The 14200-nt window shown below is 42.7% G+C and overlaps 1 protein-coding gene and 1 long non-coding RNA gene across 3 annotated transcripts in view; one reads left to right on the forward strand and one right to left on the reverse strand.

The window, feature by feature from the left end:
* The window catches only part of LOC309662021, an 82290-nt gene that overhangs the window by 41761 nt on the left and 26329 nt on the right, over positions 1–14200 (forward strand). The gene's annotated exons all lie outside the window — the stretch shown is intronic.
* The window catches only part of RHOH (ras homolog family member H), an 82594-nt gene that overhangs the window by 24142 nt on the left and 44252 nt on the right, over positions 1–14200 (reverse strand). The window lies entirely within an intron of this gene.

Genomic DNA, 14200 nt, shown 5'->3' on the forward strand with positions numbered 1-14200 from the left:
GTCAATGCCTGTACTTGGAGGCATGCAAATGTTTGCTGAATGAATATGGACCTGGAGTCCAGACAGCCCCAGTTCAAACCTCCTTCTCAGCATTACTGTGGAAACACGAGCACACTATGTACCCAGAGGTTGCAAATGGCTGACAAACCACATCCAACGCAGACATATGTTTGGCCCACAGAGCATTGGGCCACCACTGTCTTAAAAGTTGTAAATTAGCAGGCAATACTTAAAACTCAGGAAATTTCATATAAAGACCTGGATTTCTAACTTCTGCTGAAAACTTGGAAGACTGGATGTGGTTGATTGATTGCAAAAATGGCCTCAATTCTTCACCCCTCCCTTTGTCCACACACTTTGCAATGTCACTTTACAGTTCTTCCCATAAAGGGTTGGAGTCTATGTCCCCACCTTTTTCCTCTGGATCAGCCTCGTGACTTGCCTTGGCCAATAGAATATGACAAAAATGACAGTGTGCCAGTCTTGAGCCTGGACCTAAGAGGCCTTGGACAGGTCTACTCTCTCTTTCTTGGAAACCTGCCAAGATCCCATGTGAACAAGCTTGGTCTAGCCTACAGGAAAGTGAGAGATCATATAGAACAAAGAAAAGTTATTTCAGTTGTCCCAGCCAAGGCCCAAGACAAGCCAGAGAGCCTGTCCAAGATCAGTAAACCCAACCCACAGACAACCCGCCAGCTGACCGCACATGCATGAGTGAATCCAGCCAAGACTAGAAGAACCACCCACATGACCTATAGATTGTGGGTAAATAAAAAATGCTTACCGTTTTTTGGTTTTTTTTAATTTTTGGCTGTGTTGGGTCTTCATTGCTGCGTGCAGGCTCCCTCTAGCTGCGGCAAGTGGGGGCCACTCCTTGCCGCGGTGCGCAGGCCTCTCATTGCAGTGGCCTCTCCTGTTGAGGAGCATGGGCTCTATGCGCACGGGCTCAGTAGTTGTGGCTCACAGACTCTAGACTGCAGGCTCAGTAGTTGTGGCACGCAGGCTCAGTGGTTGTGGCTCACGGGCTCTAGAGCGCAGGCTCAGTAGTTATGGCACACAGGCTTAGTTGCTCTGTGGCATGTGGGATCCTCCTGGACCAGGGCTCGAACCTGTGTTCCCCTCGCTGGCAGGCAGACTCTCAACCACTGCACCACCAGGGAAGCCCAAAATGCTTATTGTTTTAAACCACTGAGTTTGGGGGTAGTTTGTCACGGAGCAATAGCTAACTGATGTACCTGGCCATGCTGGGCCTGCTGTCCCTTATGGCCGTACTTAGCTGGAAGGAGCAGCCCCTTGAGATGAGGCTTGAATGCTGCAGCTCCCCACTGCTCCTGCCACTGTTCCCTCTTGTCTCTCTGACATGGAAGCTGAGTGATAGTTGACATGAATTGTCATTCTTTTAATTTTTTTTTTCTGAGTTATATGCTCCTTTGTAGGTCTATTTTCCGAAAATACAGAGCAACGAGAGTCGTGGCATAATAATAATGGTAGTATTAGTAAATTTTATTGTAGGGGATACTTTTTGAGCAGTTACGTGTGCTGTAGTGCATGACCTCACTTAATCTCTATACAGTGCTGTGAGGTAGATGTTATTGTCCCCATTTTAAAGATGAAGAAACAGAGGCTGAGAGATTAAGTGACGTAACTGTTTGAGCCACAAGCAGGATTGACAAAGTCATGTCTTAAACCTTCCCTGCAGCCGCGCTTTCTTTATCTATGAACTTTAACAAGAATGGTCATTTTAAATTGTTTGTGTTGTCCTAATTGAGAGGCCTTGACTCTCACTAGTAACATTTCATTGTCATTCTTGGGCTGTTGTTTTTCTCATCACTGAGTTAACGGTAAACCAAAATAAAAGTTCTTATAACCATGACTATCAATAGAGATTGAGAGAGGTATATACTCTAAGCAAAACGAGAGAGTGGAGGGGGAAATGTCATCTTACACCCACTCCCTATATGTACCTCAGTTTAAGCTCTTGATTTAAACCCTCTCAGCTTCCGTTTTTTCTGTAAAATGGGGTTAAATACACTTGCCTTGGAGGATTCTTTAAGAATTGAGTTAGCTTTAGCAAAACAGACAGTGGTTTGGTGCATAAATTCTGGAACTAGATTGACAGGGTTAAAATCCCAGATTTCCCACTTATTAACTAAATCCATGCATAGTGCCTAGGCAGATGCAAACTGTTCCTAATAGATGTTCAATAAAATTACTTTAGTCCATACCCCCTGTAAGAAGTATTTCTAATCTTTACATTGTTCTAGTAAATGATTTACAATCAAAGCTAATTTTAAAGCAGATTATTATTTTAGAAATATCCTAAGAACTGATAGGGACCAAAACAATGTCAATATGTTGAGTATTAAATAACTTTAATAAGAATTATAAAATATTTATGCCTTCTGATCAAGGTATAAACACCTGAAGATAGTGCAGAAAAATAACATAAATGCAAAAACACTTAGATATTTACGGCATCTACTCATGCAGTGGAATATTTAGCCGTAAAATAAATATTACTGTGGAAAAACATGAAAATTTGTTCAGAAAATAATGTTAAATGAAAAATATATATATACAAAAGAGTATATACACATTAATCGCAATTCTACAAAAATACAACTACACATTGAAAATGATTGGAAGAGAATATTGAATAATATGAATAGTTGTCATTCCAAGTTTGTAAGATTTTAATAAAATTATCAACAAGTATACTATAATTTTAAAGTTTGGAAAATGCAGATCGTTATGCTATACTATCATAAAAAGTGTAAGTATTCGTAGGCCATTACTCAGAGAGAATAACAATATATTTTTTATTGGTATTTATCAATAAATTTAATTGAGCATTGGTATGTTTTATTGGTAAACATAAGAACAAGCTATTACATAAGCAAAATTTTTTATTCTCTTAAAACCTGCAATCTGAATGTTTACACTAGGACTCTTTCCCTCACTCCCACTCCCAAACCCACATTCATTCCTCCTTGTTGTTAAAAACGAAACAGAACAAAACAAAATTCCAATACTTCTAGTTATCAATCAGACTAAATCAGGGGAAATAAAGGTTTCATCCTCACCAGTGACAGCATGTTGTGTTCAGTCCACCAGGTAAACAGCGTAATCCCAGTTCTATGGGTTCCATGTTGTCTGATGGAACATTCGCACACAGGGCGTCACAGTCACACTCAGCTTTCGGCATGTCCCCCTCTGGTTGCGTGTGGAAAAGAAGATCTCCCTCCTCCTGGATACTACTGCTGAGAAGAAGCCACTCCAACATTCTTCCAAAGGAGGATTTGGGTAATTTGTGGTTTATTTTAACAGTGAAGGAAGGGAGGTACTGACTAAAGACAGCGTCATTGATGAGCTGGCGGAACTCAGTTCTCTTCCTGAATCTTGCCAGTTGAGTATGGACTCTGGTTTGCTTGTCTGTAAAATGGCTGATTCGTTTTGCCCTTTCCTACTTCACAGGTGATGATGGTGGTGGTGATGGTGGTGAGAGCAGCTAATGAGAACCTACTATGTGCCAGACCCTATGTTAAGCTCTTAACCCTCATTATCTCATTTCATCCCCACAAAAACCCATGAGAAGGGTATTTGTATTATCCCCAATTTTATATTTGAGAAAACGGGAATTTGGAGAAGCTACACAATTTGCCGTTGGTCACACAGCTAACAAAGGGCCATAGAAGAACTTAAACTCAGATCCATCTGATGCTAAAACTTGGCTTTTAACCTTGATATAAATTTATAAAACATCATAAGAAAGCATGTTAAATATCCAAAGAGTCTGGAAGAGACATATTAGAAGATTAATGAAAGGACATTTCATGTTATTATTCTTGGTATGTAGTATAGGTTCCAAAACAAACTTCATTTCTGAAACATTCTTCTCTACTTGCGAAGAAAAACAAACAAAAAAGTTGTTTTTTTAAAAAATTGCTCTCAACCCATGGAACTTGCAGTCATGTGATACCAGCTCAGAGCACCAGAAGGGACCTTCAGGGTTATAGAGACCAGTCACCTCCTTTCATAATTGGAGACACTGCAGCTGGGAGAGCCGAGGGTCATGGCCACACAGAGCTCCAGCCCAAGCTTGATTTTACCAGGCCTCGTTTAATTCCCTCCTGGCCCCTTCCTCAGAGCTTTAATCTCTGTTCAGATGATTCTTGGAAGCATTGAAAAATTCACTTGTCCTCTCCCCGTCTCTGTCTCCCTCCCTCCCCCCCACCCACCAACCACATCCTTGGGCCCTCAGTCATCGTCAAGCTGTCTGTACTTGTTGGGGTGCCTGTTTCCATAGTGCTCCACACGCAGATGCAGGAAGGGCTGCAGGTGTGAGCTTTGATTAGGTGGTGAGAAACTGCCCTAGACCTCAGCTATTCTCAGGTAACCACGTTCCAGGTAGTCTTATCACTCTGCCGCAGACAGTGGGTCCCCGACTCCACCACAAATTTGAAGGCACCTGCAGCTAAGATGTCTGCAGAACTGCATCTCCAATCTTTGCACAGATTCATGCAGTAGCAAAGGAATGAAATATAACTCTACAAAATACAGAGATCTGTAGAAATACAGCTGAAGAAGGCCCATTCTTTAACGTTTCAGTTAGACCCAATCGAAAAATTCTCTATAGAACATACACCAATCAATCTTTTGCCAACAACTTTTGGATGAAACTGCTCTTGACAAGGTCACTACTGTGTTAATAAATCCAATGGCCAATTCTCACTTCTCTTCCACTTGAATCTCAGTAGCATTTGACACAGTTGAAGACAGTGTAAGTGCCCAGATAATAATGTCACTTGGCTGAGAGGTTCATCAATGCCTCAGTGACAAAGTTTTGGTAGTTAACACCAAAGTGGACCAGCATTCTTTGTAGTTGTTGAACCTATGTTTGTACTGAAGTGAACTGTGGACATGTCCCTCTATTTTATTGTCTTTAGGAAGTACCACATTTGTCAAGTCATATAAATCTCTTAATAGAAATCTGTTAAGCCTAAGAGGATGTAATATTACAACTACTACCCACACCCCTGCCACTTGGTGTCAGTCCGCTATGCATCAGGAATTGCATAGTCAAGTGGTTAAGGTCACAGACTTACTGGAACCTTCTGGAGCCTCACCACCGGGGTTCAAATTCTGGCTCTAAGGCAAACCAGCTTAGAGAACAAGAGAAATGTAAAACAGGTAAGGCTACCACGAGCAGTTGCCTAAGTTGTTCACTGCACAAAAGCACTCCGCCAACAAGTGAGTGGTAGCTAGTTATACCACAGTCCTCTCACCAAGCCCTGTGTCCAGTGCAAGGTTATGTCCGCCTGAAGGAGGGGGCACTGCTTGCAGAAGTGTGTGCCCATGAGACTTCAGAGGAAGTGACTTTTTCTAATTGACTCTAATTTAACTCTGAAACTGGGGCCTCTCTCATCAATATAATTTTGTTGTGGGATCAGTTACATTTAGAACTTCAATGCCCAGGGCACCACCTGGCACACAGCACTCAACAATACTTGTTGAATGAATTAAACAATCTGAGAATTGTCTTCATGAAAAAGTTGTAAAAATAATGAACAATAAATCACTGTAGGAACCTCAAGAAATAGTCAAAACCATGTTCATAATAATACTAAGGACTTACTTGTCTGTTTTGCTCATTCTCTACAAGTGTTCAGAGTTCATTGATATGGTTCCAGATTCCACATTGCAACTAACTTTTAAGAAACTATAACATCAATTTTTGGAGTACTTTCAAAGAAAAATATCCACAATGATCTGAAAAGGCTATGAAAATACTTCTTTTTGTTCATGTGAAGCTGAATTTTCTTCCTATATTGCATCCAAAACCACACATTGCAAATTGCACCAGATTGAATGCAAAGACAGATATGCAATGCAACTATCATCTATTAAGTTAGACATTAAAGCAATTTGCAAAAATATAAAACGATGGTACTCTTCTCATTAAAATTGTTGTTTAGGAAAACATTTTTTTTTTAAGAATGTGTCATTCACAGATGTAGAGAACAAAGGTATGGACACCAAGGGGGGAAAGTGGTGGGGTGGTGGTGGTGGTGGGATGAATTGGGAGGTTGGGATTGACATGTATACTGATATGTATAAAATAGATAACTAATAAGAACCTGCTGTATAAAAAATAAATAAAATAAAATTCAAAAAACAAACAAAAAAGAATGTGTCATTTATGTTAACATTTAATGGATCTATTATTGTTACTTTAAATGAATTAATATATAAATATTTGTCATTTATCCATTGTAATTTTAGTTTGGTTAACATTAATAACTACAACTCACATCAACAAAAACTCTTTAGATTTTTCAGTGATTTTTAAGAGTGTAAAGTGGCCCCAAGACAAAAAAAAGTTCGAGAACTGCAGATATAAAGCAAACTAGGTTATCAGAAACATCTAGGGAACTTTGTAAAAATACATATTCTGGTGCCCATCCCTCTAGATTCTGATTCAGTAGAGCCGGCATAGAGCTCTGAGAATTTGTATTTTATAAAATTCTTCCAGTAATTCTGATTATCAGTCCCTGGTAGAAACAATAAATATAATAGAAGTTTGGGGAAATACAGTCCCAGAGGGGGCATGCACTATAATTGTCAGAGAAAACTTCAGTTATCCAATAAATATTTAAGTATCCAAGCACATACTAACTTCCAGGCAATATTGGAACATTGGCCAGACACAACCCCTATCCGGAAGAAACTCACTGACCAGTGGGAGAGATGAAGAGGGCAGGCAAGAGGGTCATGGGGTCTGTGATGGGGAAAATGGGGTGCTGTGGGAACACAGAAGCAGGGCATACCACTTCAGAGAGCTGGCCTTAAATGATGGGAAGGTTCTGGAAAACTGAGGGGAAAGGGGTGACAAAGACCTAGATTAAGGGTAATGACCTGGAGGTCGATGGTCACAATGTCCATGTCGTGAGCAGTACGTTGACCAACCTGGCTGGCATGGAGGGCTGGCTAAAGAACAGAGCAAGATAAGGTCAGGGAGGTTGAGTGGGCCAGACGATGGAGGAGTTTAACACCAATGAGTTGTTGGAGTTTGGTGAAGATATGATGAAAGATACACTTTAGGATTATAACTCTGGTGACATGTGGAGGATGAGGGGCTGAAGAATGGGATGCCCGCTAGCTGGCAATTAGAGTAATGTGATTCTGGGGGCCCTCCAAGACAGGCAGGAGACCAAGCAGCAGTGTTCATGCCCGCGGTCTGAAAGAAATTAGATTATCTGCTGAAAATCAGACAGTGGGATAAAATAAATTTAATAAACCCTCCCTGAACTTTCTATGTCCCTTTTGTTTGGATTCTGTGAGTCATTTTATAGCAGCGGCTCTGGAAATTTTAGGCTCGTGAACTCCTTTGACAATCTGATGAAAGCTTTAAACATTCTCTCCACGGGGGAAGAAAATAAATTAAAGCAAAAAACTATGTGTGACTAGGCAGGATTTTCTCCACTCTCATGTTCCTTTACCCTCTTAGCTTTTTCTTCTTCTTCTTTCTAAAAGAGGTGTCATTTGGTAAGAGGAAAAAAGTTAAAAAATAAAAAAAGATTCAGCAGAATAAGGCACCAGAGTTTTCCTGTACGTGGTAGTGAATATTAGTAGCAGAAATGTTGGGGGTAGAAATTTCACTCTGAAGTCCAGGAAGCCCCTTCCTGGGGAGCCCAATAGATGCAATACGGGGGTGGGGGGTGGGAAACAGGGACAGAGTCCAAGTTTGGTGGAAAAGGACGGGGAGAACTAGATTACATAGGGTTTGACTGATGCTTCGTGGAGAAAGTAAAGAGCTGTACTCGATGAGTAGAGGGACTGCCTAGTAGTAAGGCTTTCTTTCCGGAAATGGCCTGTAGCTTTACACCCACCAGACATGGTAGCCATAACCAAGAGCAGGTATTACCTCTCTGCTTCTTATCTCAGTTTCTTGTGGGCCCTCATCTGCCACAGCATTTGGGAGCTGTCTTCCCCCCGTCAGGGCTGCTGGTCACAGTTGTGCAGGCTGTTCACTGAACAAAACTCTAGGCAGAAGGGACAGTGGAGACTGAAAGCCAGCCTGTGCTGGGCTTGCCAAGCTCTGCTGGCTGGTGCGGGGTCAGGTGCACCCAGAGCAGGCGGCATTTCTAATCCTCACAAAGGTGCCCTGCCAGCTGGCATTGCTGTACCACCGCAAACACTCTTTCTCTTCTCCTGCGTCCTCCTTTACCCCTTTACCACTGGGCGCCGTGGCAGAGAATGGTCAGTTTGTAAGTCTCCACAATATAAAGTGATCTGGGGACATTGGCCAGCCTCCCATCTCCCTTCCTCTCCCTCCTTTGACTCCTCCTCCATCTCACCCTCCTGCCTCTTCCAGAGCCTCTTACACAGACGTCATTCTCTCAGGAAAAGCAGATTGAGGTTGAAAGAGGAAAATTTTTCACTACATGACACGTGTGCTTCTTCTGTCAAGAGCAGAACCAAGGAAGCAGAACCAGCAGAATTCAGCAGCCTCCCTCCTCCCCTCAGCCCCAGCCTCAAGCTAAGAGAAAAGCTGTGAAAAAGGGCAGCCTATAAACAGTGCCTGAGTAACAGCCACAGGACTGAAACCACAGGAGACCCCTGCCTTCTCCCACAGTTGTGGGGTGAGTTAGCTTGGCTGGCTTCCAGATCACACACCTGCTGTAAGTCTTTCAGCCAGAATTGGCCCCAAGGTGACTCGAGCTTAATGCCCTCCCCTCTACCTTAGAGGGAGCTTTCAAAGCGTGGGAAATGTGTTACCCCATATGCAAGCCTGGCTGACTTACCCACTTCAGGCTGTCCCCTCCTCCCCCTGAGGAACTGGGTTTCTGCTGCTCTAGACAGTTCCTTTCCTGAGCCCCGTGGTGGGTCTCTTCCCTCTAGTCATCGTATAGAGCAAGCTAAGGCCCCCCCCCTGAGCTTGATTTGGAGCAGAGGAGGAACCTGGTACCACAGGGCTTTTGACTCCAAGGAGACCAGGAGTCCACAGTCATCATCATAACAATGGTGACACTTAAGGTGCACTCATTACCTACCAAGCCCTTTCCATTCAATGCCTCACCTAATTCTCACAACCTGAGGTATTAGTCTCTCCATTTCATAGATGAAAAAACTGAGACTCAGAAATATTATAAAGCTTGCTCAAGGCCATGGGTTCCTGCCAGCTCCACCAACCCATGAGAATTGTTGCCTCCATCCTTAGATATGATCATGTGTCAAACTATTGCAGGCTTTCTCCAAGGGAAGAGGTCTCTAGGAGTCCATTTCAAAGATTCACACTTGATAGGGATGGCCAGATAATCAGACTAGAAAAGGAAAGAAAAGTATGTCTGGTTAAAGGTCAACTAGACTGTGTCTGACGGTCAGCTGGGGATGCGGGGAAGGAAGTGCGAGGGTGACTGGTTTCCTGGAACAAGCCTCAATCCCATTACAATTTATCAGAAAATCGCATAGGTGTTTTATCGGGAACATTCATTTTCTTCCCAGAAGGAGGTTTTGAATCATATCACACACAGAAAGGGTCTGTCCCAGACCAGGTCTGGGACAACTTTTCTTTCCAAAACTATTACAGTGAATATCACATTATATTGATATATACTATGACGATTGCAATTTAATTATGTAAAAATAACACATAATCATGGTGTCACTGTAATCCTGAGACAGTCAGGATTAACCTATATGCCCCGCTTGTAACAGGTGCTTAACAAATGTTTATTCAGAGAATAAATGAGTGAATGAATGAACTTTTCCGGCAAAGAAATGAGTGAACTAGATCATAGCTGCTCACAGTGTGATCCAAACACCAGGCAGACAGGTCTTCAAACTGTTACTGGACCACAGCAAGATAAGCACAGAAATCAGGAGTTTAGATTAGAAAGTTTTTTAGCAATTGGATAATGTCTATTGAATCTAATAATAGAAAATGGGACTTGCATTTTAAGTCTTTTTTTTTTTTTAATTTATTTTTGGCTGTGTTGGGTCTTCGTTGCTGCATGAGGGCTTTCTCTAGTTGCGGTGAGCAGGGGCTCCTCTCGTTGCGGTGCGCAGGCTTCTCATTGCGGTGGCTTCTCTTGTTGCGGCGCACGGGGTCTAGGCGCACGGGCTTCAGTAGTTGTGGCACATGGGCTCAGTAGTTGTGGCTTGCAAGCTCTAGAGCACAGGCTCAGTAGTTGTGGCGCACGGGCTTAGTTGCTCCCTGGCATGTGGGATCTTCCTGGACCAGGGCTTGAACCTGTGTCCCCTGCATTGGCAGGCGGATTCTTAACCACTGCGCCACCAGGGGTGTCCCATATGTCTTTTTTTTACTTCATTTTTTTCCTATTAAATCTTTGTCTTTCTTTCTCTGTCCTCCTCCTCCTCCTCCTCCTTCTTCTTCTTCTTGGAATTTATTGTACTTTTAAGCAGTATTTGTCTGCAATGATTGGAAATAAAGAAAAAGAAAAAGAAAAGGTCTTTTACCACAGTGGTTTAATCAGAAGATCACAGACCCACTGGAAAGGCCATATGACTTTCTCACATGAAAAGTTCCATTCTGAAAACCTCCTGGAAGAGAAGAGACCCTGAGTGCATCCTACACAAACCTCCAGCCGTTCAACTCTAACAATAGACTTACCCAAGGTGACTGTCATTCTTTGGAGGGGAGGGAAATAGAGGCATCCATTCAAGGGTCCTCATCAAACAGCTTCTTAGAGCCATGCCGTTGCTTGGAGGCTCAGTGGCCCTCATGGCCTCCTCCCTACCCCACCCCCAAACTTCAGAACGAACCAGGGAGAATCAGAGACGTTATCATCAAAGTAGAGCAAAATCCGAGGCTCTGTGTTGTGGCAGGATGGGGGTTTTCTTCCCCTCTCACCCCTCCTTCCTTCCTCCCCAAGGCGCCCTCCCAGCTCTTCCTGGGAGGAAGTCTGGTAAAATGGAAGAAAGTGACTGTGAGAGCCTAACACCAAACAGTTCTGTCTGACAGATGTCAATAGTAACCAAAGAAAGGTGTGTGTGTTTTATAGCTGTTTCACTCTGAAGGGCTTAAGCCTCCACTGGGGACCTTCTACATGGAGCCCAAGGCTGCGGGAAGGGCCGAGAACGTAGAAGAAGATGGGTTTTGGGGGGGGACTGTGGGGGGAAGATGGTCAGAGAAGACCAGAGAAAGAACAGCTGGATGGATGATCGTCAAACTCTGTGATGAACTCACAGGTGACTTGATAGGAAAGTCAAGAGCTCTCTGGACTTCACACCTGTCATACGAAGACTTTTCTTTCTAGGACTGGATGTTCCTACAGGCCCTCCAGTTTTGTAACCGAGGAGCTGGAGTGTGGAACCAAATAGGTGGAACCATTCTTGGAAGTGTGGTGTCAGGAGCACAGGCTTGGGCCAGATTGCCTGGACTGAATCTTGACTCTGACACATGCTAGGTGTCTGACCTTGGGTAAGTTTCCTCATTTGTAAAATGGGGATGATAATATTAACTTCATCTTGAGTGCTAACAAGAAAATATATTAACATACATAAAGCACATAGTGCCAGATATATCTGTGGTTTTTACTACAGCTTTAAGCAAGGTCACACACACACACACACACACACACACACACACACAAATTTCCCATACACAGTTCAATAGATGTCCATAGATGCAATTAACAAACATGTGGTTACAGGTTCATTGGAAAAATCTGGAATAGTTACCATGCTGCCTTTACACACAACAGCATAAGAGTATGTATATTCATTAACATACTAACATAGAAAGCTGTTCACAATATAGTAAATTTTAAAAAGCGGATTGGAAATCAGATTGTACTATATGATCCTATTTTTGCAAAAATACATGCATACGTGTATAAGAAAAATTCTGGAGGGGTAAATACAAAAAATGATGTAACAGTGATAATCAGTGATTTTAATTACTGTCTTTTGCTTTGCTGTTTTTTTCTAATTTTTTAAACAATAAGCATGCAATATTTGTATAATCTGGGGGGACAGATATAGAAATACATATCTATGTAAAGAATCTCTTTCCTTTATGACTCTTTTAACCTGTCACAACCAGGCTGGCTTGCAAATTTCCCTTCTGAGCATTTGGGTGGAAGAAGGGAGAGCCTCTCTCAGATTCCCCCTGAGCCCATGAAGGCCCAGCTCTGAGTTGTTCAGGGCTCATAGCTCTGGCTGTTGAGCTTGTTAATAACACACAAGGCAGCGCTGCTGGCTGGCTGCTGTGCCCTGTGTCTTCCTGCACTTCTACTGTTGCTGGTTTCACGTGTTGGCCTTTCCCTCTGACATTTTCTTTTTTTTTTTTTAATCACCTGCCAGTGCCCCTGACGTTTTAAGCAAAGGGTAAACCTTTAAACTTCCATCGTTGAAACCTGAAACAAGGTAGAGGCTGGGAGGTCTGAGGCCTGAGGGAAGGTAGAAGAGCTCCTGGGAGCTGAGACCTGGCCCTCAAGTCCCAGCTTTGCCTGCTGGGTGTCCTTGGGCAACTTGGAGAGTCAGTTTCCTCATCTGCAAAGTGATGAGCTTGTGTTAAATCCTCCCTGAGTTTTATTCCAGCTCCAAAAATGTGAGTCTAATAATAGCACATAATATAATAAGAGTAATAATATATAATACAATATAATATATTATATAAACATTGATACTATATAGTATAATAACTTAACAAAAATATTAGAGAAACAGAAGAAAATGTTCCAGCCATGTTGATTTATATATTAGACCCTCAGTGGAAGTATACACACTAACAGAAGGAGGGAAAAAAGTTAGTGTGAGTTTGCAGGCAGTATCCAGAGAATTAATGCAAATACGGTTTGGACCTAGATTAACAGATAATTTCCCTCTTTCAGACTTTTCCATTTGTTGATCAGAGACAACCACAGAGCAGTGGGTCCAATTCTTTTTAAACATGTTCTGATAATAAGAATGATAATATTGACGGCCAGGGCTTAGAAACAGAGACCTCTCTTCTGGTCAGTAACTGTATGCATGGCCTGGACATGTCACATCGCCTTCCTGGGCCTCATCTCTCTCGTTTCTTCTTCACAGGGTCGGCTTGAGCCTCAGATGAAAGCTTAGTGGCATGGAAAAAGGGGAGTTTGGAGCCAAGAGACCTAAGCACGAACCCGAATCTGCCAAGTGTCAGTTAAGTGCACATAGATGAGTCATTTAACCTTCCAGAGCCTTAGCTTCCTTGCCTGTAAAATGGGCCAAATAATAATAACCCACAGCATTGTTGTGAGGTCATGGGAGACAACATACACGAAGTACTGGATTGTTTAGAGAGTGCTAAGCACATACTGGCAATTAGTACCAGAAGACATGGAAAAGCACTTGGGACAATTTTAAAGTGCTATATGAATGAATGTGTGAGATGGTGATAATAAGGATTCATTTACTCAAGAAATAGAGGTCAGCATCTACTATGGGCACAGCACCATTTCAGATGCTGGAGCAACCAAAGACAGGTGATAGGGGTACCTAGCTGCAGAGAGAAATGATGAAAAGGAGGAGAAAAGGGGGAAAGAGAGATGTATTTGAGAAGTACATACATGCAGTGATTTATCGGGGGCTTTCTGAAAACTTAAAAAAAAAACATTTTCAATCAAAATCCTCAGTAAATCTTTAGTTCCCTGAGATGACAGCTTTACCACCCAACAACTGCTCTTTGGTTAATTCCAGTGACTCACTCGTAGATTGCACCCCTGCTGTTTCCATCAGGGTGAAACTTCCACAGAGGGAAGACAGATTGGGGCAACTTACTATGTTCTATTCAAACAACACAGCCATAAAGGCAAGCACTCCAACTGCATCAGTAGATGGGCTCTAGCATGCTGTAACCTTGCTGTTTCTCAAGCCTGTGCTACCACGTCCACGCACATATTCTTAGAATTGCTCCACAAGTCCCAGCAGGCAAGCTCTTGGCTCCACTTTGAGTCCTACCTAGACCCTGAGCTCTAGTCATTTCCTTCCTTGTTTTCAGAATCTGTTGGAAACCACTTGCCTGCGTAAACCCCAGCTTCTGTAAATCATGTCACTTTTCTGTGCCAGTCTCTTTGCTAATCCAGCCTTTGGAACAGCCCTAACCCAACAGTCAGGTGGGTTGGAATCCCCCAAGTCAGTCACTTCTGGAGGGAAACGGGTATTGAACACTAATTGTTGTGAAAAGCTGTGTGTCCCTTTTTTGAGGCCA

Source organism: Balaenoptera physalus, assembly GCF_965194825.1.
Source record: "Balaenoptera physalus genome assembly, chromosome: 5".
In the NCBI taxonomy this organism is placed as follows: Eukaryota; Metazoa; Chordata; class Mammalia; order Artiodactyla; family Balaenopteridae; genus Balaenoptera; species Balaenoptera physalus.